General features: G+C 47.5%; 1 protein-coding gene and 1 non-coding gene across 3 annotated transcripts in view; one reads left to right on the top strand and one right to left on the bottom strand.

The window, feature by feature from the left end:
- Window positions 1–27,501, bottom strand: part of NDEL1 (nudE nuclear distribution E homolog (A. nidulans)-like 1) — an 86,574-nt gene that overhangs the window by 41,971 nt on the left and 17,102 nt on the right. For both annotated transcript variants that reach the window (XM_005657047.3, XM_021066087.1), the window contains one exon: window positions 20,839–20,959. The gene's annotated coding sequence lies outside the window, so the exon portion shown is untranslated. The remainder of the gene's footprint in view (window positions 1–20,838; window positions 20,960–27,501) is intronic.
- Window positions 11,851–11,922, top strand: TRNAE-UUC. Its single transcript has one exon. It is a non-coding gene; the product is annotated as a tRNA-Glu (tRNA).

Genomic DNA, 27,501 nt, shown 5'->3' with positions numbered 1-27,501 from the left:
CTTTCATGTCACTCATGTGGTCACCAAACCTGAAAGACTTGCTCTTCATAAACCCTCAAAATAATATACTTCCAGGAGTCTGCCCCTGAATCTGCCCCATCCAAAGTCTCCCTTTCCGGACCTCTCTGCCTCGAGTTTCTTGCTCCAGCCCTGCAGTCCACACAGCCATCAGAATAATCTTCTAAAATCCCACAGCGCACAGAGCACCACCAGATCCAAAACTTGTTATGGCACCTTGTCACCTTGCAATAAAGTACAAAGTCTGGCATCCAAGGCCCCCAGAGCAACTCCAACCTACTTCCCCAGTGCCCTTCCTGCATTTTACCCAGCGCTCTAAGCAGACCCTCCCCCGCGTCCCTCAGTTTGACAGCCCCCTCCCTCCCTGGGCTTTTTTTTTTTTTTTTTTTTTTTTGTCTTTTTGTCATTTTCTAGGGACGCTCCTGTGGCACATGGAGGTTCCCAGGCTAGGGGTCGAATTGGAACTGCAGCAAATCCAAGCAGCGTCTGCAGCTCAACAGCTCATGTCAACGCCAGATCCTTAACTCACTGAGCAAGGCCAGGGATCAAACCCGCAACTTCATGGTTCCCAGTCGGATTCGTTAACCACTGAGCCACAACACGAACACCCCTGTCTCTGCCTTTTGAAGTCGCATTCATTGCAGCCTCCTCCAGGAAGCCTTCCCTGGTCCCTAAAGTCCCAAAGGAAGTGCGCCTAAGTTCACAGGAGACTTGCTGAACACGGCTTTTCAGTCGCGGAGGTGCCCGACCTCCCCCAAGGAACCAGAGCTCAGCGAGTGCGGAACAGTGGCGACTGTGCGAACATCCCCCAGCACCAGGCACTGAGCAGACACTCGTTTACTGTGCCCCCATCAAAGAGGATGAAGGAGGGGTTTGGAGGCGATGACTGCAAATCAAGACTGTCGGCACTTCCTTTAAACGCCCCGCATTCTGAGAAAATTACACCATAGAAGATTCTCACTGGCATGAAAGGCGGAACTTAGCTGATGCCAGGTTACACCAGGAACTGGGATTTGGGTGGTGGGTAATTACGACTTTTCTCTAGCTGAAATCTTAAACTCACTCTTCTGTAGCACCTACAATCCCCAAAGCAACATCTTTTGGTTTTATAATTAAAAATTACTACTAATTGGGCTTTGTGGTTTTTTGTTTTTTTGTTTTTTGGGGTTTTTTTTGCCATACTCCTGGCATGCAGAAGTTCCCAGGCCAGGGATCAAATGCGCACAACAGCAGTAACCAGAGCCACGGCAGTGACAACACTGGATCCTTAATCCTCTGAGCACCAGGGAACTCCGAAAGGTTTGTTTTTTTTGTTTTGGGGGGGGGGTTGTCCTTGTCTTTTTAGGGCTGCACCCGGGGCATATGGCAGTTTCCAGGCTAGGGGTCAAATCAGAGCTACAGCTGCCAGCCACAGCCACAGCCACAGCAATGTAGGATCCAAGCCGGGTCTGCCACCTACACCACAGCTCATGGCAATGCCGGATCCTTAACCCACTGAGCAAGGCCAGGGATCAAACCCACATCCTCGTGGATACTAGTTGGGTTCATTAACCACTGAGCCAGGATGGGAACTCCCAGGTTTGATTTGTTTTTTAATTTAAAAGATTACATGTTTGGACCTTGAGGTGAGAGGTGGTTTGATAAAATCTTTTGCCAGCTATGGGTTTAGTGCTTCATGCTAGGCCTCAGGGCTTCAACCATATAACTATATAAAGCCCATTCCGGAGTTCCCATCATGATGCATCAGAAACAAATCCCACTCGGAACCATGATGTTGCGGGTTCAATCCCTGGCCTTGCTCAGTTAAGGATCCAGCATTGCCATGAGCTGTGGTGTAGGTTGCAGACACGGCTCAGATCTGGCGTTGCTGTGGCTGTGGTGTAGGCCGGCAGCTACAGCTCCACTTAGACCCCTCGCCCGGGAATCTCTATGTGCCGCAGGTACGGCCCTAAAAAGACAAAAGACCAAAATGAATAAATAAGTAAGAAAAAGCCCATCCCACCCCCCAACCCCATGGGGCTTATATTCTCATGGGGAAGATGATAAGCAAATAGATAAATTTATTGCCACGAGGTCATGACAAATGCCATAAAGAAACAACCAGTGTAAGAGGAGGAGGTGTGTCCAGGGGCTGCTCCCTGAGGGAAAATAGGGCTTAATGTCCTTGGGGTGCTTTTCCTCGATAAAGCTGTCAAGGCCCTTAAAGGGCTGCCGTACAAAATGAAACAGGTGTGAAGTTAAGAACGTTAAAAACATGTGCAGATGCCCTAAATAGAAACGTTTACCTTACTTTCTATCAGAGTACCTGGCACAATTGGTTGAACGACTTGCTAGACGGTCTCCAGAATGGCCAGATGAGAAATTTCCCCTTGCAAGAAATGATAACCAGTTTCGTGGTTGATCTTAAAATGCCCACTTCCTGTGGGTCCCCGACCCCTGACCCATCTAGCCATCCACAGCCCAGCTTGGGGTATCCCTGTGCCGAAGGGAAGGAAAGTTTCATGTGTTGTCTTTCTTGTATCCTCAGTAGCCCCTTAAGCAAACAGGTGCTCACCATCTACCCAGAGCAACTCAGGCTCCCAAACCTCAGCTCTTCCAACAGAATTTCCCCCCTAAATTTCCAATCCCAGTTGGCCTAAGTCAACAGAAAGGCAGGAATTGGGTATGATGAATTCGCCATGAGGGGTTTTAGGTTTCAAACCCCCTCGCTGGTTTCTCCCTTTCCATGGTGTCTGAAAATGCAGGCTGCTCTGGCCCTAGTAGGGTGCATCACTTTCTGAGTGCCTCCAGGGGTAGCTCACTGAAAAGTGGCTCCAGCAGGTACAAAAAATGAGCACAGGGAGTTCCCACTGTAGTGCAGTGGAAATGGACTCGACTAATATCCATGAGGAGGCAGGTTTGACCCCTGGCCTTGATCAGTGGGTTAAGGATCTGGTGGTGTTGTGAGTTGTGTGGGTCACAGATTCGGCTCAGATCCAGCATTGCTGTGGCTGTGGTGTAGGCCAGCAGCTGTAGCTCCGATTTGACCCCTAGCCTGGGAACCTCCATATGCCACCAGTGTGGCCCTAAAAAGCAAAAAAAAAAAAAAAAAAAAAAAAAAGAGAGAGAGAGAGAAAAATGAGGACAATTTAGGTGGAACCTGCACCAGGCCTCCCTGTCAGGGTCCAGATCTGGTTCCTGGTACCTGGAAGGAAAGGGTGCTCGTGTTCATCCAAGGGGGCCAACTGAGGTTGCAAGAGCTGTGGGACTTCAAGGCCCCTTCAGGGAGACAGACCTCGAAGCCTCCCGCCAAGACAAGAATCACCAGACCCTTATCCTGGCCCCACCCACCTGACTGTAATTTACCCTCCCCCTCCTTGAGCCACCTGGCCGACTCCTTCCTGCCCCCGACTAGGAAAGGTACCTGGCCCACTCCTCACCCCACCTCTCTAGAGGCCTTATATGCCCCCAACCAACCAGCAGGTGTACCCTAAGACCCCCTCTTTCCCCAACCAATCGGCAGGTCGGCAGGTTTATCAAGAGACCTCTGCTCTCCCAGGGCTATAAAAACAGACAGGGCCACGCGCCTGGAGTCAGCTCTCCCTGGTCAGCAGGAAGCTGGCCCACTGTGTTAACAGTGTTTCTTTCCTCCATAAACTTGTCTTTTGTTCATCCTGCTCTGAGTCTCAAAAATTCTTTTTCCAACCCACATGCACAAATCACGAAAAGAGTCTCTTTCCCCTGCTGATGGAACCTGACATCCTGCCACATGTGAATCTCTTAAAGCTGCCCCATGTCATCCACAGAAGCCTACCTGAACTGTGGACTTCCTCCTTTTCTAGAACTTTCTGCAGCCTCGTGGTCTTCCTGGCTTCAGAACCTCCACTCCCTAAAGCTACAGGATTCACTGTCAGCCCTGGCCCCAGCCCCAGCCCCAGCCCCGGCCCCTTCACAGTAACGTCCCACACCCCAGAGTGACAGCTGCCTCCACAGAAAAGGATGGCACGACACTATAAATTGCTAACTGAGTTAACACCTGGCAACCACAAGGGCTGTTGACATCACACCTACATCAACACTGTTGACTGTCCCAGACAAAAGCAGTATCTACTCATACACCTCTGCACAGACAAGGTGGCACCAGTTTTGCCTACTCCCAAGCCATTCTAATGAAATGACAGGGCTTGAAAGAAATGGGGTGTTTTTACCAACTTGATTGTCATGAGGCAATGTCAACCAAATTCCCATTACCACTGAGTCAAAGTTACCAGGAATGACAGATCCTGAATTCAACCATCCGACAAATATAATTGAGTGCCTGGCACTGTTCTAGGCCCCGAGGATACAGCAGTTAACAAAGTAAACTTACAGAAAAGAGGAGAAAGAATAGAAAACGAAAACAGATAGATAAACATTAGCATGTCAGGCAGTGATAAGTACTGAGGGAAAAAAAAATCAGCCAGTACTTTTCAATATCCTATATTTAGCATAGCATTCAAGGCAGCACCTGGCATGTGGTAGGTGCTAAGCATTTGTTGAATGAATTTTTTAAAAAACTCGGAGGAGTCCCTGCCATGGTGCAGCAGAAATGAATCTGACTAGGAACCATGAGGTTGCGGGTTCGATCCCTGGCCTCGCTCAGTGGGTTAAGGATCCAGCGTTGCCGTGAGCTGTGGTGTTAGGTCGCAGACGAGGCTCAGATATGATGTAAGCCAGCAGCTGTACCTGCAACGGGACCCCGAGCCTGGGAACCTCCATATGCCGTGGGTGTGGACCCCCCCCAAAAAAGGATGTGTGCTAAGATTTATCCATGAGGATGTTCGTCAAAGCAGTGTTTAGCACAACATTAGAAACAACCTAAAGGAAAAGATCAGTTAAGTGCAATTATGTGATAGCCACACAGCAGAGGAGTACGACTGGTGAGAAGGGCAGTACCAATCAAAACATTAACAACGAAAGGTGTTCCTAATACGCAGTTAACTCAACAACACGCATAATAGGATCCCACTTTTATAAAACAGAAATACGTGTCTTTGGGGAGTTCCCTTGTGGCGCCGTGGGTAAAGGAGCTGGTGTTGTCAGGCTGTGGTGCAGATTCAGTCCCTGACGCGGGAAGGTCCATACACTGTGGGCGTAGCCAAGGAAAAGGAAATACATATATGTGCACATATTCCACAGAGAAAACGTCTGGAAAGGTAGACACCAAAATGACATTAACAGTGCTCATCTCTGGGGGGTGGATGACCTCCACCTGTCCTTCCTTTTTTGTTTCTTTTCTGTATTTTTTAACCAAAAGTGATTAACTATATACTTTAAGTTTTGTTTGTTTGTTTTGTCTTTTTAGGGTTGCACCCACAGTACATGGAGGTTCCCAGGCTAGGGGTCAAATCAGAGCTGTAGCCACCAGCCACAGCCACAGCCACGTGGGATCTGAGCCGCATCTGCAACCTACACCACAGCTCACGGCAACGCCGGATCCTTCACCCACTGAGCGAGGCCAGGGATCGAACCCGCAACCTCATGGTTCCTAGTCGGATTCGTTAACCACTGAGCCACGACGGGAACTCCTACTTTAAGTTTTAAGAAAGATAAGAATGCATCCACATCAACAAAGCAAGATCATTTCCTCAAAATCCTTTTCCAAATGATTTTCCTAAGTCCGTGCCTTTAGGACCATTTTAATTTTTTTCCTTTTTAAGGCCAGACCTGGGCTAGGGATCCGATCAGAGCTGTAGCTGCTGGCCTACACCACAGCCATAGCAACACCAGATCCAAAGCCGCAGCGTGACCTACACTGCAGTTTGTGGCAACCGAGGGATCCTTAACCCAATGGGCAAGGCCAGGGATCCTTGTGGACACCATGTTGGGTCCTTAACCCACTAAGCCACAATGGAACTCCTGGGACCATTTTATTTTTTGTCTTTTTTTTAGGGCGGCACAAGATATATAGAGGTTCCCATGCTAGGGGTCAAATTGAGGCTGTAGCCACTGGCCTACACCACAGCCACAGCAACACAGGATTCGAGCTGTGTCTGCGCCTATACCATAGCTCACAGCAACGCCAGATCCTTAACCCACTGAGCAAGGCCAGGGATCAAACCCGCGTCCTCATGGATGCTGGTCAGATTTGTTTCCACTGAGCCACAGTGGGAACTCTGTGGGAGCATTTTAAAATCCAGCCTTTCAACCAAGTCACTCCAGCGGATACAAGACCGGTGTGGGTTCTCTGGGTCAGTAAGGTATTAAAAAAATAAATATATAAATAGGAGATAGGGCTTTACTCAAGGAGCATCCACTCCACAGAGGCCATTTTTAACTCATAAATGTTGAAATGCAGAAATAAAACACCCCAGGTTTGCGCTTTTTTTTTTTTTTTTTTTTGGTTTTTTAGGGCCGCACCTGCAGCATATTGAGGTTCCCAGGCTAGGGGCCCAATAGGAACCACAGCTGCCAGCTTATGCCACAGCCACAGCAACGCAGGATCCAAGCTGCACCTGCAGCCTACACCTCAGCTCATGGCAACGCCAGATCCTTAGCCCACTGAGCAAGGCCAGGGATCAAACCCAAAATCTCATGGTTACTAGTTGGATTCATTTCCACTGCGCCACAATGGGAACTCCCCAGGTTTGCTCTTAATCACAATAGAAATGTCCTTTTTTTTTTTTAATGGCCGCAGGTGTGGCATATGGAAGTTCCCAGGCTACGGGTTGAATCGGAGCTACAGCCGCTTGCCTGCACCACAGCCACAGCAACACAGGATCTGGGCCACATCTGCAACCTACACTGCAGCTCATGGCAACACCAGATCCCCAACTCACTGATCGAGGCCAGGGATGGAACCTGAATCCTCTTGGATACTAGTCAGGTTTGTCACCACGGAGCCACAATGAGAATTCCGAAATGTCCCTTCTTTTTAAACTTTTTTTTTTTTTGACCGTGGCATGCAGCACTTTGATGTGGGATCTCAGTTCCCAGACCAGGGGTTGAACACTGGCCGCAGTGGGTGAAAGCGCAGTGGTCACCAGTAGACCACCAGGGAACCCCCCAAATGCCCCTTCTATGAAAAGAAAATAAGCAACCCTTTGGAGGGATGCAGCCAGAAGAGAGGACATTAGTTGAGGGGCTGGGGGCAGTAAGCGGGGAGCAGGGAGCCCTTTCTTCCTGCATGTTGCTGTTTCAACAATTTTCTCATCAGCTGTTGGCAGGATGGTTATTAAAACCCTGATAAAAAAGATGCTAGAGGACACAAGAAGCCCAGACACACAGAGAAGGTGACCAAAAGGTGGCAAGATCCACCCTCCTCCACCCGGAGCGCAAGGTGCAGGCCCCACCCCTCCCCTGGGCTCCCCGCCCTGGTGTGAGAACCCGGCCCTGCCCTGCCTCTGGGCTTCCCTCCCGCCTTAGGATCTCAGGCATTTGTCCTTCTCACCAAATCCACCCCCTCCCTTCCCTTCTCTGAGCCTCAGGTTCCTCGTCTATAAAATGTGCAGGTTGGACCAGGTGACACTCTTGAGAGTTGCCATGCGTCAGGATCCACTCTATCATCCAGGTGCCAAGCACCCTCCTGGGGGACCGCAGGCCCTGCCTCTCCTTGGCCAGTGGCCAGTGTGCCCCACGTGATGGCAGGGCGTCGCTGAACTTGCAGAATGAACCACCTCCAAGGGCATCTAAGGTCGGGTGCATGGGTTTCCTGGGGCTGCTGTCACACATGACCACAAGCTTAACCCAACCCAAATGTATTCTCTTCCAGTTCTGGAGGTCAGGTGTCCAAAATGACACTTCTGGGGCTACAGTCAAGGTGTCGGCAAGGCCGGTTCCTCGGGAGGCTCCAGGGAGAATCCCTTCCTGGCACTCCAGCGTCTACAGACACAGCTTTCCTCTGCTCACGGCTGCATCACCCCAGCACTGCTTCTGTTATCACTCCTCCGGCTTCTTTTTTTTCCTTTTTGGGCCGCCCCGCAGCACATGCAGTTCCCAGGCCAGGGACCAGATCCAAGCCGCAGCTTCAACATATACTGAAGCTGTGGCCAAACTGGACCCTTTAACCCACTATGCTGGGCTGTGTCCTTGGTGCTGCGGAGACATGGCTGATCCCGCGGCACCACAGTGGGAACTCCTCCTGCCTCCCTCTTGTAAGGACCTTTCTGATGACACTGGGCCCACCCAGCTTCCACCCGGAGGAAGAGGAGGAAGTTTCTTCTCTGGGGAAACCTGAGGCGGGGCGCATGCCTGAGGGCACGGGGCTGAGTCACTCCGCATTCAGAGACAAGACCCCAGCTTCCTCTCTTTGAGGACCTTCCAGAATGCTGGCAGTCCGTATTCTCCAGGCAGGAGATGGGAGTGCTTTTCTTGACAGAATAATGACCTCCTCCCAAAATCCTTAATCACAACTGCAAAGTCCTTTTTGCCATACAAGGCAACATACAGGTTCTGGGGCTTAGGACCCAGACATCTTTGGGGGGCTGTTATTCTGCCCATCACAGCTGATGCTCCAATTCGACCACCTCCACGATAGATATTTGCCATTTCTGCATATTATTTAAAAATTTTTCTTTAGGAGTTCCCATCACGGCTCAGCAGTTAACAAATCTGACTAGCATTCAGGTTCGATCCCTGACCTCGCTCAGTGGATTAAGGATCCGGGCGTGGCCGTGAGCTGTGGTGTAGGTCACAGATGCGGCTCAGATCCTGTGTGGCTGTGGCTGTGACCGGCAGGTACAGTTCCACTTAGACCCCCTAGACTGGGAACCTCCATATGCCGCTAGTGCGGCCCTAAAAAAAAGAAAAGCAAAAAAGTTTTTTCTTTAAATCAGCTCACATTCTAAAAAATGAACTTGGGAGTTCCCTGGTGGCTCAGCAGGATAAGGACCTGGCATTGTCACTGCTGGGGCTCTGGTTACTGCCATGGCGCAGGTTTGATTCCTGGCCAAGGAACTTCTCTATGCCAAGGGCATGGCCAAAAAAAAAAAAAAAAAAAATTTAACTTAAACCCTACCTTTGCCTCATCCTAAACAACCACATTTATGAAATCAAGGAAATGATTGCTAGTGGTATTTTCCCAAATATTTTCAAAGTTAAATACATGATTATTAAGATGTCAGGTGTGCATCTCTGTGCCATATAACGTCACTTTGCAAGCCACCAGAAGTACAGCGTATACCATCCTTTGGGGAACAAAAATAGAATGCAGCCTCCTGATTTTACAGAATAGGGTAATCCGCCCAAGAATACACAGGCGCAAAGGGCAACACAGCAGCTACACCCACGACGTCTTCCTCCCGTCTCCGTGCTCATCAATCACAGCTTGAAAGGATGTCAGCTTTTTCTTAATACCGTTCCAATGCCGGTGATTCATGTCATTTAGGGCTCAGGCGAAATGCACTCGTGGATTTTTTATATTTGGAAAGTGGGGTTTCCTATCGCCTCCCCCTGATGACCAACATTCATGCATGCTACTTATCTGCGTTAAGCAGTTGGTGTTGATTTGACTCACATCTGGACAGCAGCCAGACGCTGGGGAAGAACACGCTGCAAGGGGAGGGCTGTGGCCAGGGGTGACTTTGTACTGTGCCCTTGGCCTGGGTCCCAGCTGCTGGCTGAAACTTGGAAACGGCTTTTGAGAAGGCAGAGTTCCTTTTCGCACACAGGGTGTGGGATGATATAATTGCTCTCCTCTTACATAACAACTGGCAGGCAATAAAAATAGTTTTCATTTATTGGATACCGAGTCTGGGTCAGGCCCCGTGATTAGTGCGTTACACACATCCATTCATGATGACGTGATGAAGGAGCTATTTGTGTTCCCACTTTACAGCCGAGAACACCTCGTCTGAGAGAGGTTGAGCAGCTTATCCAGGGTCACCCAGCTGGGGTGACAAAGCTTGTATTCATAGAACCTCAGAAGATGTGAGAGAATTTAGAACTAACTCCACCTGGGATGAGGAATGACAGTGAGGAAACCAGAGAGGCTGAGCACCCTCCCAAAGGGCGCACAGCTGGCAGCAGACTCAGAAACAGAGTTCAGGTCTTCAACTCTCAAACCGGTTTGTTCTTTCAGGTTCTGTCTCTCTCTCTCTCTCTTTTTTTTTTTTTTTTTTGGTTTTGTTTTTAGGGCTGCATCCTCGGGCATATGGAAGTTCCCAGGTTAGGGGGCGAATCAGAGCTGCAGCTGCCTGCCTACCCCATGACCACAGCAACACAGGATCCTTAACCCACTGAGCAGTGGCCAGGGATCAAACCTGTGTCTTCATAGATACTAGTCGGGTTCATTACCACCAAGCCGCAACGGGAACTCTCTGGTTCTCCCTCTTTTAAGCTATTATTTCTTGGAGGATTTTTTTCAGATGCCTGCCTGGTCAGCATCCTTTTTCCTCATCTCTCCTCCCTGGTGCTTCTGCCCCTTATCATTTTCTCTCTAATTGAACATCGTGGAGGAATCTAACGAGAATCCCAGAGTGACACTTCCCCATCTCTCGCTCTGACCCACAGAAAAAGAGAAAAATCTCCATGAGTCTGTATTCGTTAATTTAGATTAAGTAACAACCAGAAAAGGATTAAGATTTACCTTCATCATCTGCCCCCGAAAAAAGAGATGGCTAAACAGATACTCAGCAGACGGGGTCGTGATCAAAAGAGAAACGATGTTAACGCAAATTCTAACCCAGTAAGAACCTGAATGCCCATCAAAGAAAATGGACTAAATAAATGATCATATATCCACACAACAGAATCCAATGATAATGTCACAGGACAACGTGCCGTAAAATGAGAACAAATTATAATTAGTAAGTCAAAAGCATGAATATAACATAAAATGACTTTGCCTTATACTCACGGGGAAAAAAAGACTAAAGAATATAACAGGTGATTATCTCTGGGTAGTTTACATTTTCTTTCTTTTTTTTCTTTTTTGTCTTTTCTAGGGCCGCTCCCGCGGCATATGGAGGTTCCCAGGCTAGGGGTTGAATCAGAGCTGTAGCCGCCAGCCTACACCACAGCAAACACGGGATCCCAGCTGCGTCCGCAACCTACACCACAGCTCACGGCAACACCGGATCCTTAACCCGCTGAGCAAGGCCAGGGATCGAACCTGCAACCTCATGGTTCCTAGTCAGAGTCGTTAACCACTGTGCCATGATGGGAACGCCTACATTTTCTTTTTTGTATTTATCTTTATTTTCTAAATTTTCTACAGTGACCACAGATTATTTTTTACAGTCCAAGAGAGAAAAAAATTCATCAACTTTTTGACATAGTCATTAAGAACTGCCGTTTTCTTTTTTTCTTTTTTTTTTTTTTTTTTGTCTTTTTGCCTTTTCTAGGGCCACTCCCCCAGCATATGGAGGTTCCCAGGCTAAGGGTTTAATCGGAGCTGTAGCCACCGGCCTACACCAAAGCCACAGCAACACCAGATCCGAGCCACGTCTGCAACCTACACCACATCTCACGGCAACACCAGCTCCTTAACCCGCTGAGCAAGGCCAGGGATCAAACCTGCAACCTCATGGTTCCTAGTCAGATACGTTAACCACTGAGGCACGACAGGAACCCCGAGAACTGCCGTTTTCTAAAGCCCACTCTCGGAGCCTGTATGTACAGCAAAATAAAGAATCAACCGTAACCTCTTTCCTGAGCTGGCCATATGCTAGCAATTTAACAATTATCCTCCTCCAGTAGAAAGATGAGCAATGGACATCAATCAGTGGTCACAGGAGAGGTACGAATGGCCAGTAAACATGTGAGAAGATCCCCAGTCATTGCATTCATAACTTTTAAAATGTAAATTATAATGACCATGAAATACTGCTTTTTGGCTTATCAGATGAGCAGAGTTGAAAACAAATGACAGCGAGTTCCCTGGTGGTCTAGTGGTTAGGACTCAGTGCTTTCACTGCTGCAGCCCAGGTTCAATCCCTGGTCTGGGAACTGAGAGCCTGCACCAAGCCACTGCTGCACGTCACAGCCAAAAAAAATTTTTTTAATAAAATAAAACAAATGATCATACCCGGTGCTGGTAACACTGTGAGGAAGCCAACACTCCCAGACAACGCTGGTCCGAGTGCAAGTGCTATAACCATCACAGTTACCCTGACAGATTGATTACAAGTATCTCCTCTTCCTCCTGAAAGACGACCAAAAACCCACAAAGGACAGAGGACCAGAGAGGAGACAGCAGGGGAAAAGGGATGTTCGCAGGAGCTTGGCAGATGGAAAGCAGCCTGGTGAGTGGCTGCTGCTGGGATGGACCCAAGAAGCCTGGAAACTGAGGGCCAACGAGAAACAAGCAAGACCTGCCCCTGACCACAGAAAGGCCCAGATCTGGAGGTGCCCGCTGCATCAGAAGGTGGAGGGCACGGGGACCAAACGAGGAGGGCTGCTGAAAGCACCGTGTGTTCGGAGGCGGACCTCACAGCCCAGCAGGAGGAGGAGGAGGAGGCTTCTCCTCCAGGGAAACGAAACCTCAGAAGCTCCAGACCTAGGGACAGTGGGCATACAGGGCGCTGACTGCACTGCAAAGGGAAACGGGAGAGAGGAGAGGCGATTCTTCAAAGGCTGCCTATCACACGATGAGAGCCCGGCTGCCCTCCCCTGCGGACCCTTCAGGAACATGGGCAGCCTGGTTTGTCCCTTCCAGGCAGAAAAGCAGAGAGTTTTTCCCAACAGAACCACACGGCCTGCTCTGCCCACCTGATCAACCAGAGAAGCCCCACAGCTGACATGGCCGCCTCCTGCTCCCACCCCCAAGACAGACAGACAGACAGACAGACACACACACACACACACACACACACACACACACACACGTCTTCTGATCAGCTTCTAACCCCTTGGTCGTAAAAATGAGCATTCAACTAGGAGCCCCCAGACATTTGAGAAAGTCTCCAAAGTGAAAGAACAATGTAACGCAAAAGAAATTCAGGTGTCATAAATTCAATAAAGGGAGCAGAGGTAAGCTAGAAAAAGAAAGAACTGGAATAAATATCTTTAGAGAGGAATTCCCATCATGGCTCAGTGGAAACGAATCTGACTAGCATCCATGAGGACACAGATCCGATCTGGCGTGGCTGTGGCTGTGGCTGTGGTGTGGAGCTACAAAAAGGCATGAGGACAGATACCTTTTTTTTTTTTTTTTTTTCAGTGAAGCTTAAAATGGAAATATTCAGGGGTTACCCGAGTGGCCTAACCATTAAGGCTTCAGCATTGTCACTGTTGTGGCATGGGTTCGATCCTTGTTCCAAAAACATGGACAAAACCAAAAAGAATTGTTTAAAAAAGCAAACAAGCAAGAAATATTCAGCTGTAGAGTATGACCATAAAATTAAGACTCCTTAAAAAGAGAACAAAAGACAGATTTCCCAAATAGGAGATTAAAAGCAAGAAAAGGAGAGGATAATCCCCCAAAGTCCAACATCCGAATGAGAAAAGTATCACAAAGAGAGAAACAAAAAAATAAAGAGGAAGATTTTTTTTTTTTCTTTTTAGAGCCGAACCTGCGGCATTTGGAAGCTCCCCGGCTGGGGGGTGCAATCTGAGCAGCAGCTGCCGGCCCACACCACAGCCACAGCCATGCAGGATCTGAGCCGCATCTGCAACCTACGCTGCAGCTTGTGGCCACACCAGATCCTTAACCCACTGAGCGAGCCCAGGGATCAAATCCACATCCTCATGGTTTACTAGCTGGGTTTGTAACCCACTGAGCCACAGTGGGAACTCTGGAAGAAATCATTTTTAGTGTAATAATATCTCAGAGTTCCTGCTGTGGCGCAACCAGATTGGTGGCATCTTAGGAGTGCTGGGACACAGGTTTGATGCCAAAAAAGGAAAAAAAAAAAAAAAAAAAAGGATAGCAGTAATTCCAGAAATTCTCCCAGAATTAATAACATCATTGCCAATACTGAAACGTCTCCTGAGCATAGAGCACCACGGATCAAAAAACACCCACAGATGGAATATACTTGGTACGGTCGCTATGGAAACAGTATGGCGGTTCCTCAGAAAACTAAGCATAGAGTCACTGTGTGTTCCAACAATCCCACTTCTGGGCCTCTATCTAAACAAAACTATAATTCCAAAAGATACATGCACCCCTAGCCTCACAGTAGCACTATTTACAAAAACTAAGACATGGAAACAACCTAAATGTCCACAGACAGACGAATGGATAAAGAAGATGCGGTATACAGATTTCAAAATCAAACTTAAGGGGAAACCAAAGGGGAAACCATGCTGGGGAGGAATAAATTGGGAGGATGGGATTACACATACACACCACTATATATAAAATAGATAACTAGGAGTTCCCATCGTAGCACAGTGGTTAACAAATCCGACTAGGAACCATGAGGTTGCGGGTTCGGTCCCTGGCCCTGCTCAGTGGGTTAGGGATCTGGCATTGCCGTGACCTGTGGTGTGGTTCACAGACACGGCTCGGATCTGGCGTGGCTGTGACCGTGGTGTAGGCCAGCAGCTGGAGCTCTGATTGGACCCCTAACCTGGGAATCTCCATATGCCTCGGGTATGGTCCTGGAAAAGACAAAAATAAAATAAAATAGATAACTAAGAAGGGCCTACTGTACAGCACAGGGAGGTCTACTCCATGTGCTAGAATAACTTATATGGGAGGAAAGAATGGATCTATGTATATAGTGTGTGTGTGTGTGTGTGTGTGTGTGTATAAAACTGACTCACTCTGCCATAAACCTAAAGCTAAAACAACACTGCAAATCAACTAGACCCCAATGCAAGTTTAAAAAATAAAAAGATAAATTTAAAAATTAAATAGTTGATTGTACCTACAGTCAACAAGACTGTATTGTATACTAGACTGAACCCTGTATCCCACCGTCTTGTATCCTGTATGAGACAATTTGTTAAGGAAGATCTCCTAAGTGTTCTTACCACAATAAAATAAATTTTTTTTAAGGCCCCATCCACGGCACATGGAGATTCCCAGGCTAGGGGTCAAATCAGAGCTGTAGCTGCTGGCCTACACCACAGCCAAGCACCATGGGATCCAAGCCGTGTCTGCAACCTACACCACGGCTCATGGCAATGCTTGATCCTTAACCCACCAAGTGAGGCCAGGGATCGAACCCACGTCCTCATGGGTGCTATTCAGGTTTGTTAACCACTGAGCCACATCATGGAACCTCTAGCCTGGGAACCACCATATGTTGCAGGTGCGGCCCTAAAAAGACAAAAGACAAAAAAAAATGCATATATATATATACACACACACAAACACACACACAAGGGAATATTACTCAGCAATAAAGAAGTGATAACACCATACACAAAAATAAACTCCAAATGGATTAAAGACCTAGATATAAGACCAGACACTATAAAACTCCTAGAGGAAAACATAGGCCAAACACTCCCTGACATAAACGACAGCAACATCTTCTCAGACCCACCACTCAGAGTATTGACAACAAAAATAAACAAATGGGACCTAATCAAACTTCAAAGTTTCTGCACAGCAAAGGAAACCCTAAACAATACAAAAAGACAACCCACAGAATGGGAGAAAATCTTTGCAAATGAAGCGACGGACAAGGGATTCATCTCCAAAATTTATAAACACCTTCCGCAGCTCAAAACCAAAAAAAAAAACAAACAAAAAACGGGCAGAAGATCTAAACAGAAAATTCTCCAAAGAAGACATACCGATGGCCAAAAAAACACATGAAAAGATGTTCAACATCACTCATGATTAGAGAAATGCAAATCAAAACCACATGAGGTACCACCTTACACCAGCCAGAATGGCCATCATCCAAAAGTCTACAAACAGTAAGTGCTGGAGAGGGTGTGGAGAAAAAGGAACCCTATTATACTGCTGGTGGGATTGTAAACTGGTGCAGCCACTGTGGAAAGCAGTATGGAGATGCCTCAGAAAACTAAACATAGAACTACCTTTTGATCCCACTCGTGGGCATCTACCCAGAGAAAACCAGGACTCGAAAAGACACATGTACTCCAATGTTCATTGCAGCACTATTTACAATAGCCAAGACATGGAAACAACCTAAATGTCCATCAACAGAGGAGTGGGCACAGAAAAGATTTGTACACATACATGATGGAATATGACTCAGCCATTAAAAGGAACGAAATAACAGCATTTTTCCAACATGGATGGACCTAGAAACTATCATGCTAAGTGAGGTCAGCCATACAATGAGACACATACATCAAATGCTTTCACTGACATGTGGAATCTGAAAAAAGGACAGACTGAACTTCTTTGCAGAACAGATGCTGACTCACAGACACTGAAAAACTTTTGGTCTCCGGAGGAGACAGTTTGTGGGGTGGGGGGACGTGCTTGGGTTGTGGGATGGAAATCCTGTGAAAATGGATTGTGATGATCATTATACAACTACAGATGTGATAAATTCATTTGAGTAATAAAAATAAAAATAAATAAAAAAGACAAAAGACAAAAAAATACATCTATGTATACACACACAAGGGAATATTACTCAGCAATAAAGAAGGAAATAATGCCATTCACAGCAACATGGATTATTGTACTAAGTGAGGTCAGACACAGAAAGTCAAATATCATATACTATCACTTATACGTGGAATCTAAAATATGATATGTATGTATACCTGAATCACTTTGCTGTACAGCAGAAATTAGCACAACACTGTAAATCAACTAACTATACTTCAATTAAAAAAAAAACCCAACCAATTCTGAAATGAAATTTCAGAACCTCAAGGATGAAGAGAAAATCCTCACAACTTCCACAGACCTAAACCCAGGTCACATACAAGGGATCAGGAATCCCAGCTGCACAGGACTTCTCAGCAATAAGCCAGAAGCTTGACGACAATGAAACAATACTTGTATAATTAGGAGGGAAAATTATTTTCAACCCAGTGTTCTAAATCTAGCCAGACCATTAAGCAAGTACAAGGACAGAACAAAGGCCTGTCTTCAGAGCCAAAAATACAAAAACTCAGCCTCTCGCCTTCTGAGATGGCCCCCACTCTCTCTCTCTCTCTCTCAATAGATCTACAGCTTCCCTATCAAAAACAAAACAAAACAAAACAAAAAAACAAAACGCACAGAGTTCCCGTCGGGACTCAGCAGTTAACAAACCCGACTAGCATCCATAAAGATGCGGATTCAATCCTGGACCTCACTCAGTGGGTTAAGGATCCAGCGTTGCCATGAGCTGTGGTGTAGGTGGAAGACGTGGCTCAGATCCTGCGTTGCTGTGGCTGTAGTGTAGACCAGCAGCTGTAGCTCCAACTTGCCACTAGCCTGGGGACTTCCATATGCCACGAAGGTAGCCAAAAAAAGGAAAAAAAAAAAAAAAAAAAAAAAAGAAGAAGCCAACATAGTATTTAATCCCTGGCCTCGCTCAGTGGGTTAAGGATCCGGCGCTGTCACAAGCTGCAGTGTAGGTCACAGATGAGGCTCAGATACAGCAGGTTGCTATGGCTTTGACATTGGCTGGCAGCTGCGGCTCCAATTCAACCCCTAGCCCACCATATGCCACAGGTGTGGCCTTGAAAAAAGAAAAAGAAAAAAGAAAAAAAGAGATGGAAACAGATTACCTGATATGTCCAACCATGCTGAGAGTAACTGAGTAGCTCTGTTGCAGCGAATATGTGATTGCCACATCAGGAAGAGGGGACAGCAAGAACGTGGAGAGAGTGATTGAAGAGTTCTGTGTCTTTCCCTTTCATAATATGAAAACAATACATAAAACTAAAACAGAAAAAAAAAAAACGGCTATAGAGGCACTTTATTTGGAATATTTGCAATAATTGAAAATGTTTGTGTCTTGAAAGTGGGGAGATGAGACAGGGAATTGCTAATTCTTTGTTTTGGCCAAGCCCATGGTAACTCCCAGGCCAGGGACTGAACTTTCACCATAGCAGCAACCCAAGCCACAGCATCGGCACCAGATCCTTAACCCTCTGAGCCACCAGGGAACTCCAAGACTTGCTACTCTTCATTTTAAGCTTTGTATTGCTTCCATAGAGGTGGATATGAAATTTGAAATCACTGGTATGATGTTTATTAGAGGAATTAGAATAACTGAATTGAAACTGTGAAGATTAGTATATCCTTTCACCCAGCCATCAACTTGTAAGGATTCATCCTAAGGAAATAACAGAACTAGTACGCAAAGATATATGGTCAATGATGGTCACTGCAGCACTGATTATTATTATGCCAGTAAACCAGAAACAACCTAACCACCCATAGGTAGGAAGTTGGTTTAATAAATCATAGCATATCCACACACTGGAATACTATGCGGCTATGAAGAAGGACAAGGTAGATATTTATAAATTAACATGAGATGATACTCAAGTGCTATTATTCAATGAAAAAAGGCTAGAGGACAGTGAGTAGAGCTTGACCTAAGAAACGTCGCTTTAAAAGTCTGGAAGTCTAGGTAACTTCCAGAATATATAAAGAACAACAACTCCACAACAACGAAAATACCAAACGACTTGATTTAAAAATGGGCAAAGGACTTGAATAGACGTTTCTCCAAAGAAATATGCAGATGGCCAATAAGCACATGCAAAGAGGCTCTGTGTGACAAATCATTAGGGAAACTCAAAACTGCAATGAGACACCATTACACACTCCTTGGGATTAAAAAAAAAAGGAGAAAAGAATGAGTGTTGGTAAGGATGTGGAGAAGTTAGAACAGTTGTGCACTGCTGGTAGGAATGAAAAATGGTGCAGCCACTGTGGAAACCAGTATGAAGGTTCCTCAAAAAATTAAAAACAGAACTGCCATATACGCCAGCAAATCCACTTGCGAGTATTGCCTCAAAAGAATTAAAAGCAAGGACTCAGATACCTGTACGCTCCCATTCCCAGAAGCATTATTCATGATACCCAGGAGGTGGAAACATCCCTTCTATTTATCGACAGATGATGGATACACAAAACGTGGGGCATGCAGACAATGCCCCATAGAGATAGATATTTTGGGGGCTTTGTCTTTTTGTCATTTTAGGGCCACACCCATGGACACATGGAGGTTCCCAGGTGAGGCGCTGAATCAGAGCTGTAACTACCAACCTACACCACAGCCACGGCAACGCCAGATCCTTAACCCACTGAACAAGGCCAGCGATCAAATCCGCGTCCTCATGGGTGCTAGTCAGATTCTTTTCCACTGAGCCACGATGGGAACTCCCCAGACAACGCAATATATTTTTTTATGGCCTCACCCAGAGCACGTGGAAGGTCCTGGGCCAGGGACTGAATTCAAGCCATAGCAGTGACAACACCGAATCCTTAACCACTAGGCCACCAGAGACTCCAAGAAGCAATATTATTCAGCCCAAAAAAGGAAGGAAATTCGGAACCCATGATACAGCATGGATACAGGCTACAGGAAATGGTCCAGTCATCAAAGTTCAAATACTGTATGATTCTACGTATATGAGGTAGACTGACCCAGACTGAAGGGGGGTTGCCAGGAGCCGAGGGTGGAGAGAATGGGGAATTATTGTTTCATGGGTACAATCATAATTTACCCAAATCTGTGTCCCCATGGATGCTAGTCAGGTTCGTTACAGCTGAGCCACAACGGGAACTCCAAAAACGGTCATTTTTATGTTACATAGATTTTATCACAATCCAGAAGTCTACACACCAAGTGTCAATAGCAATCTTTTCGGCTGAAGTTGTGAAAAACTCTTCCCCTCCTCTGCATTGTGTGGATTTTTACTAACTATCACTGTCAGGAAAAAAAAATGCCTAGTTTCCTTTAGAAAATGAAATAAAGGGAAACTCAAACCCCAAGAAGAGGAGTTCCCGTCGTGGCGCAGTGGTTAACGAATCCAACTAGGAACCATGAGGTTGCGGGTTCGATCCCTGCCCTTGCTCAGTGGGTTAACGATCCGGCGTTGCCGTGAGCTGTGGTGTAGGTTGCAGATGCGGCTTGGATGCCACGTTGCTGTGGCTCTAGTGTAGGCTGGCAGCTACAGCTCCGATTAGACCCCTAGCCTGGGAACCTCCATATGCTGTGGGAGCGGCCCTAGAAATGACAAAAAAATAAATAAATAAATAAATAAAAAGTGTGAAAAACCTAAGATAAATTGAAAAAAAAAAAAAAAACCTGAGAAGATCATCTTACAGTTTACAAAACACTTTCACAATCATTGTCCTGCTTAAGCATCACAAACATCCCACGAAATAGATATTTAGCCACGGTGTAGACCAAAAAACAGGTTCAGAGGGAAGTGACCCGCCCGAAAGACAAGGAGCCAGACTTAATCACAAGCCCTTACTTGGGAGTTCCCGTTGTGGCTCAGTGGGTTAAGTGTCAGTGAGGATGAGGGTTCAATCCCTGGCCTCGCTCAGTGGGTTGAGTATCCCTCAGTGCCGCAAGCTGCAGAGTGGGTCACAGACACGGCTCGGATCTGGCGTGGCTGTGCCTGCGGTGTAGGCTGGCAGCTGCAGCTCCCATTGGACCCCTAGCCTGGGAACCTCCATGTGCCGCAGGTGTGGCCCTAAAAAGAAAACAACAACAACAAAGCCCCAATTTAGTTCGGCGCCATTTCAAGCAGCACACACACCAGCTTTGTCTCAGCCCCAGATAAGCCAGCCTGAACCCAAGGAGCTCTCCCTGCCACCCCCCCAAAATGCTACCTGGGCAGCCCAGGTAAAACACGACCAAATCAAGGTACAGGACCTTAGGGGGACAGTGTGGTTTCAGGAAGCCACCAAAGCCATCCCCATAAGGACACAGCCAACTTCACAGACTAACCTCAGCCTTTGACGGTCCCCCCACCACATGCTCAGAGAAGGACCCCAGACCCCCAGGAGCCCCCCAGTGACCTCACCTGAGCCTGACCTTGTCCAAGCGGATCCCTAACTCCCTCCTCATCCCAGGGTACCTGGTCCTGTGTCCCAGGCTTCGCTGATCAGATCCGCAGCAGCGCACGGGGGCCGGAGCTGAAGCAGCTGAAACAGAGTCAACAGGAAGCATGAGAATCACCTTCTGACAAAAGAGGCACAAGGACCGGAAGTGGGTTCAAGCCAGGAAGGCTGGGGCCAGCCTTCTAGAAGTGAAGCAACCCCGCCAGCCTCATCGCTCAGCTGTTGTTAAGCAAGAGTTCAGGGCTGGGGAAGGAAAAAACGAAATCCAAGCCTTAACTCTTGAGCCAGGCCTTCAAGCTTCCCCATTTTCACTACAAGCATGAAGCCCCTGGCCCCGAACTGAGGGGGATGAGCTTTCACACACTAAGGGCAGGAGATAAAAGGAAACTCAAACCCCGAGAAGATCATCTTACAGTTTACAAAACACTTTCACAATCATTGTCCTGCTTAAGCATCACAAACATTCCATGAAATAGACCTTTAGCCTATTGTCTAAATGGCACTGAAGAGAATGAACTTAAATCAGACAGCCTCCACCTACCACTTCTAGAAACCGGACCTTGAACAGGTGGCTGTGCATCTCTGCGTCTCACTCTCCTCTCCACACAGAGGAGCCCAGGCCAGTACTGACGTCACAGCCTTGTTTGGGCTTAAATGAGATCACGTGTAACTGGCTCCATCTGCATCCAATCAGTCTCTTTCGTGGTTCGTGGTGTCCACTCTCCAAATCTGACCCCCTCCTTAAGTCTTTGTCAGACCAGACCACCCTAGTCTGGAGAGTTCCCCCCGCTCCCCCGAACACCTCTGGCCCCCACAGGAGCTGCAAGTGTCATGCGTCACCAAGTCCCACCACTAAGTCACGAAGAAGCACCGTTGCTGACACTTGCCACTGAAGCCCTTCACTGATGATTCCATCCCATGGTGATGTTTATCTCCCCAAGGTCACCCAGGGGGGCAAGGGCTGCATGGATTTGACCCTGTATTCCCAGGAGCAGCCAGCAGAGCCCTGGAAGTTAGTCCATCAATGTCCATGGACCTTTGAGATGCTATGGAAACACTGCCCAGTTGAAAGCATTTAGGTAAACTCAGGCATCTGGGCTGAGGTTGCCATAGCAATGGCACTGAGGTTTTGCAGGCTGTCACCAGGTGGGGCCAGGGTGATTCTTGGCTCCTCTTAGCTTCTCTCACACCCCCTAAATCCCCTAAAGATGTGACGTGGGTAGTATGCTGAAAGCCACAGCTCGAGCTGCCTGGAAGTCCAGCTTCCCACCCCGCCCCCATGCCCAGAGGGAAGCCGGCTCAGCCTACAGCACACTTCAGTCGCCCTCAGAGATAGCCCTAGGTTTGCCACCCGATCGGGAGACCTGCCCTTCTTCTGGCTGGCTGTCCTCAGCTCCTTGGTGCCCTTTTTTTCAGATGACAGATATCTTGATAGCTGAGATGGTACTTTTTTTTTTTTTTTTCTCTTGACAGTCACACCTGCAGCATATGGAAGTTCTCCAGCTAGGGGTCGAATGGGAGCTGCAGCTGCCAGGCTACGCCACGGCCACAGCCATGGCAACACCGGATCTGAGTCGCATCAGCAACCTATGCTGCAACTTTCAACAATGCCAGACCCTTAACCCACCGAGTGAGGTTAGGGGTTGAACCCACATCCTGACAGAGACATTGTCAGGTCCTTAACCCCCGAGCCACATGGGAACTCCCTAAGATGACACCTTTTTTTTTTTTTTTTTTTTTTTTGTCTTTTTGCCATTTCTTGGGCCACTCCAGCGGCCTATGAAGGTTCCCAGGCTAGGGGTCGAATCAGAGCTGTAGCCAGCAGCCTACGCTAGAGCCATAGCAACAAGGGATCTGAGCCGCATCTGCGACCTACACCACAGCTCATGGCAACACCCAATCGTTAACCCACTGAGCAAGGGCAGGGATCGAACCCACAACCTCATGGTTCCTTGTCGGATTTGTTAACCACTGCGCCACGACGGGAACTCCGATGACACCTTCTTAAGGATCGCCCCTCATCTCTTGCTCCTTCCAACTTACCAACCAATCAGGGATGCCCGCCTCAATACTTAGTATAATCCCCAAGCCCAGCTGAGGCTCACAAGGCACCAGGCACCGTGCTAAGGGTTTTACTTACAATACCCTGCTTTAACCCTCAAATAATTCTCTAAATAAAGGCTGTTACTATTCCCATTTTACTGATGAAGAAACTGAGACCCAAAGAAGTCACACAACTGGCCCAACTTTAACTTGCAGACGTTTCAGAGGGATTTTGCTCAGGAAGCTGTAAACTCTCCCACCTCCCATGTTGCATAGAGAAGGGACCTTGTAGTCACCCTGTTCTAAGTTTTGGAATTTTTTTGTTTTTTTTTTTTTTTTTTGGTCTTTTTGCCATTTCTTGGGCCGCTCCTGCGGCATATGGAGGTTCCCAGGCTAGGGGTCCAATCGGAGCTATAGCCACTGGCCTACGCCAGAGCCACAGCAACGCGGGATCCGAGCCGCGTCTGCAACCTACAGCATAGCTCATGGCAACGCCGGATCCTTAACCCACTGAGCAAGGGCAGGGACCGAACCCACAACCTCATGGTTCCTAGACGGATTCGTTAACCACTGCACCACAACGGGAACTCCTGCAACTACTGAGTATAGATCATCACCAGGAAACATTGTTAGAAATACAGACCTGGAGTTCCTGTTGTGGCGCAGTGGAAACGAATCCGACTAGGAACCATGAGGTTGCAGGTTCCATCCCTGGCCTCGCTCAGTGGGTTAAGGATCCGGCATTGCCCTGATCTGTGGTGTAGGTCGCAGATGAGGCTCAGATCTGATGTTGCTGTGGCTGAGGCGTAGGCTGGAGGCTGCAGCCCTGATTCAGCCCCTAGCCTGGGAACATCCATCTGCTGTGGGTGCGGCCCTAACTAAAAAGAAAAAAAGGAGTTCCCATCGTGGCGCAGTGGTTAACGAATCCGACTAGGAACCATGAGGTTGCGGGTTTGATCCCTGCCCTTGCTCAGTGGGTTAAGGATCCAGTGTTGCCATGAGCTGTGGTGTAGGTCGCAGACGCGGCTCGGATCCCGCGTTGCTGTGGCTCTGGCGTAGGCTGCTGGCTACAGCTCCGACTGGACCCCTAGCCTGGGAACCTCCATATGCCGCGGGAGCAGCCCAAGAAATAGCAAAAAGACAATAAAAAAAAAAAAAAGCAGAACCTCATGTGCCATCCCAGTCCTGCTAAATCCAACCTTGCATTTTTAGGGGAGAATCAGATGATCCATTTGCTCTTCAAAGTTTGAGTCTCTAGTCTCTATTGAATTGAATGGATGGTGCAGTACAGCTGCCCAGAGGCAAAGCAAGCATAGAAAAAACCCCACAGGGCGCTAGATCTTGCATATTTCGCCTCTGGAGGAAGCACGGAGGCAAAAAATTTAGGGCCGGAGGCTCCTGGTGCCTCAGTAGGTGTGCAAGCAAAATCTCCACGCTGGAAGTCTGGAGAGCAACCCGACTGCTTTAGAGCGCCACCTGCTGGTCATGACTATGCAAAACAGGTGTCTACGCCAGGCATCCTCTGCCCGAGCGGCAGCTCACATGTCCACAGCGGCTGAGCCTCCTCTTGGGATTTCCGTAGTTCTTCCCAGCTGTAGTCCTTCTTCAGCCTTCAACATTCACCCTTCACTATTTCTTTTTTTTTTTTTTTTTTTTTTTTTTTGTCTTTTTGGTATTTCTTTAGGCCGCTCCCGCGGCATACGGAGGTTCCCAGGCTAGGGGTGGAATCGGAGCTGTAGCCACTAGCCTACGCCAGAGCCACAGCAACGCGGGATCCGAGCCGCGTCTGCGACCTACACCACAGCTCAGGGCAACGCCGGATCGTTAAGCCACTGAGCAAACCCGCAACCTCATGGTTCCTAGTCAGATTCGTTAACCACTGCGCCACGACGGGAACTCCACCCTTCACTATTTCGGTCACTGGTTCAGATAACTCCTTACTCTCTAAATGACAATAATGTAGCATCTCATGTTTGCTTAGTCCCTTGACCTTCTGAATTCAGTTCGTTAGGGGTGTGAAGCCTGAGACTTCAAAAGGCGGTTCCTCTTTTCATGAACATCAAAGCAAGTGCTGAGCCCAGGCCCTTAGTGTTACAACCAAGGCATAAAGATTTAAATCTGATCCCTGCATGCACATGGATGTATTTCTTGTCAGCCCGAGCTCCAGTTTTTGAGCCTTGCGATAATGTCAAATCTTAGGCCACCATTTTCCGCTCAGCCTCAATGCCTCCCAAGCAAATCAGCAAAAGACTTAAGGAATTTCCTTAAGGGGAGCAGTGGAGACCACCCACCTCACTTCCAAGTGTTTTGTTTCTGCAAAGGAGCCTGTTTTACCTAAGTTCTGCCCGCTCTGGCTATTCCCTCAGCCGTCAAAATCCTGGGGGGGAGGGGGCAGATCTCATTTTCACATGTTCTCCAGAGGAATCTTAGTCTGATGCAAGCCACCGGGTCATAACCAGGAGCAAAAATCAACTAATGCACATTTTTTAAAAAGACAATTCTTGGAGAACAGATCCGGGGGGGGGGGCGGGTGAGGAGAGGAGAGAGGTTCGGGAAAGGGAGTTAAAAGGCTCTCTCAGGATTCCAAACAAGTTGCTGATGGCATCTAGGGCTCAGATACTGACAGCGCTGACAGAGAGGAGAGATTTGAAGGGTCATTGGGATGCAAAGGGGAGGTGGTGGCGGTGGCGGCGGCGGTGAAGATTATAATACCCAGGCCAGGTGAGTGAGAGTGAGGAGAGGCAGTTTCGCACGCTGCTGGAGGGAGTCCAAATTGGTACAGCACTTAGGAAAGGAAATCTGACCATTTTTACCATATCTTTATTTAAATGATATTACACTTGGACTCATCAAGTCCATTTCTTATCATTCAAGTATGAAACAGAATAAAGGAAACCTCATTTAAAGTGAAGTTGGGGAGTTCCCGTCGTGGCACAGTGGTTAACAAATCCGACTAGGAACCATGAGGTTGTGGGTTCGATCCCTGACTTCGCTCAGTGGGTTAAGGATCCAGTGTTGCCGTGGGCAGTGGAATAGGTCATAGATGCCGCTGGGATCCTGCGTGGCTGTGGCTGTGGTGTAGGCTGGCAGTTGTAGCTCTGATTAGACCCCTAGTTTGGGAACCTCCATATGCCACGAGTGTGGCCCTAAAAAAAAGCAAAATAAACAAATAAACAAACAAACAAATAAATAAAGTGAAGTTGGGAGACCAGGAGGGGGAGCCCTCAGGCGCTACCAAGCCACATCAATTACAGACCCCTCAAGGAGGAAGAATTCTCATCGCCTAGCAACTGGCCCAGCCAATGGGAAGTGCCCACCATCCTGACCGTCCTTTTCCCCCAATTGACTTTCTTCAAAATAACCCTTCCCAACTGCTCCCTTTTGCTCTATAAAGCAATATTGCTCTTTGTTGGATTTGGCTATGGTTCTTGTTATACTTGCTTGCCCCAGATGGCAGTTCCTCTACTCTTCCCTCCGAGGGAAAAAAAAATTTTTTTTGCTGGCAAAATAACTAACTGGCTGTTTATTTTTAGGGTCAACAAAGGAAATAAGACAAAGATTTTGCAAAAAAAAAAACCCACACTGCAGAAGGTTTTTATGATAGGGGACAATAGGAAACAACTTAAATATCAATAGATCAATTAAATAAATGACTATATCCATTAAAAAATGAGGGTATAGGAGTTCCCGTCGTGGCGCAGTGGTTAACGAATCCGACTAAGAACCATGAGGTTGCGGGTTGGGTCCCTGCCCTTGCTCAGTGGGTTAACGATCTGGTGTTGCCGTGAGCTGTGGTGTAGGTCGCAGACGTGGCTCGGACCCTGCGTTACTGTGGCTCTGGTGCAGGCCAGCAGCTACAGCTCTGATTAGACCCCTAGCCTAGGAACCTCCATATGCCGGGGATCGGCCCAGGAAATGGCAAAAAGACAAAAAAAATAAAATAAAAAAAGAGAGTGTATAAAAGAATTCCCACTGTGGCAAAGTGGGACAGCAGCATCTCTGGAGCACTGGGACACAGGTTCAGTCCCCGAGGGCACAGTGGGTTAAGGATCCTGGGTTGCCACAGTGGCATAGGTCAAGGAACTCCATATGCCATGGGCCAGCAAAAAAAAAAAAAACGTGTAAAAGAAAATTTATTGAGGATCATGACATAACAACTGAAAAAAATCAGGTCCTAAAAGTACTTACTCAGTGTGATCCCACTTATTTTAAAATAATTACAAATTATAATTACATACATTATATAATATATAATTATTTTTAGTGTGTGTATATATATATGTACACACACAGGGGCTGGTAGAATAAATACGAAAATATTCATATTTTTATAATAGTTATCTGCAGAGGTGGTATAGAGCTTAAGCTTTTACTTTTTCACATATGCTCTTATGAAATTTCCACGTATTTTTCAACAGTAGTGCCATTTTTGTGGGCCCACATGCATACAGAATTTCCTGTGCCAGGGACTGAACCCGTGCCACAGCAGTGACCTGAGCCACAGTGGTGAAAATACCAAACCCCTAACCCCTTGGGCCACCAGGGAACTCCAGGAGAGCCATTTTTTATAATCAGAAAAAATA

Source organism: Sus scrofa, chromosome 12, assembly GCF_000003025.6.
Source record: "Sus scrofa isolate TJ Tabasco breed Duroc chromosome 12, Sscrofa11.1, whole genome shotgun sequence".
Classification (NCBI taxonomy): domain Eukaryota; kingdom Metazoa; phylum Chordata; class Mammalia; order Artiodactyla; family Suidae; genus Sus; species Sus scrofa.
This window is presented reverse-complemented; position numbering and strand designations above follow the sequence as displayed.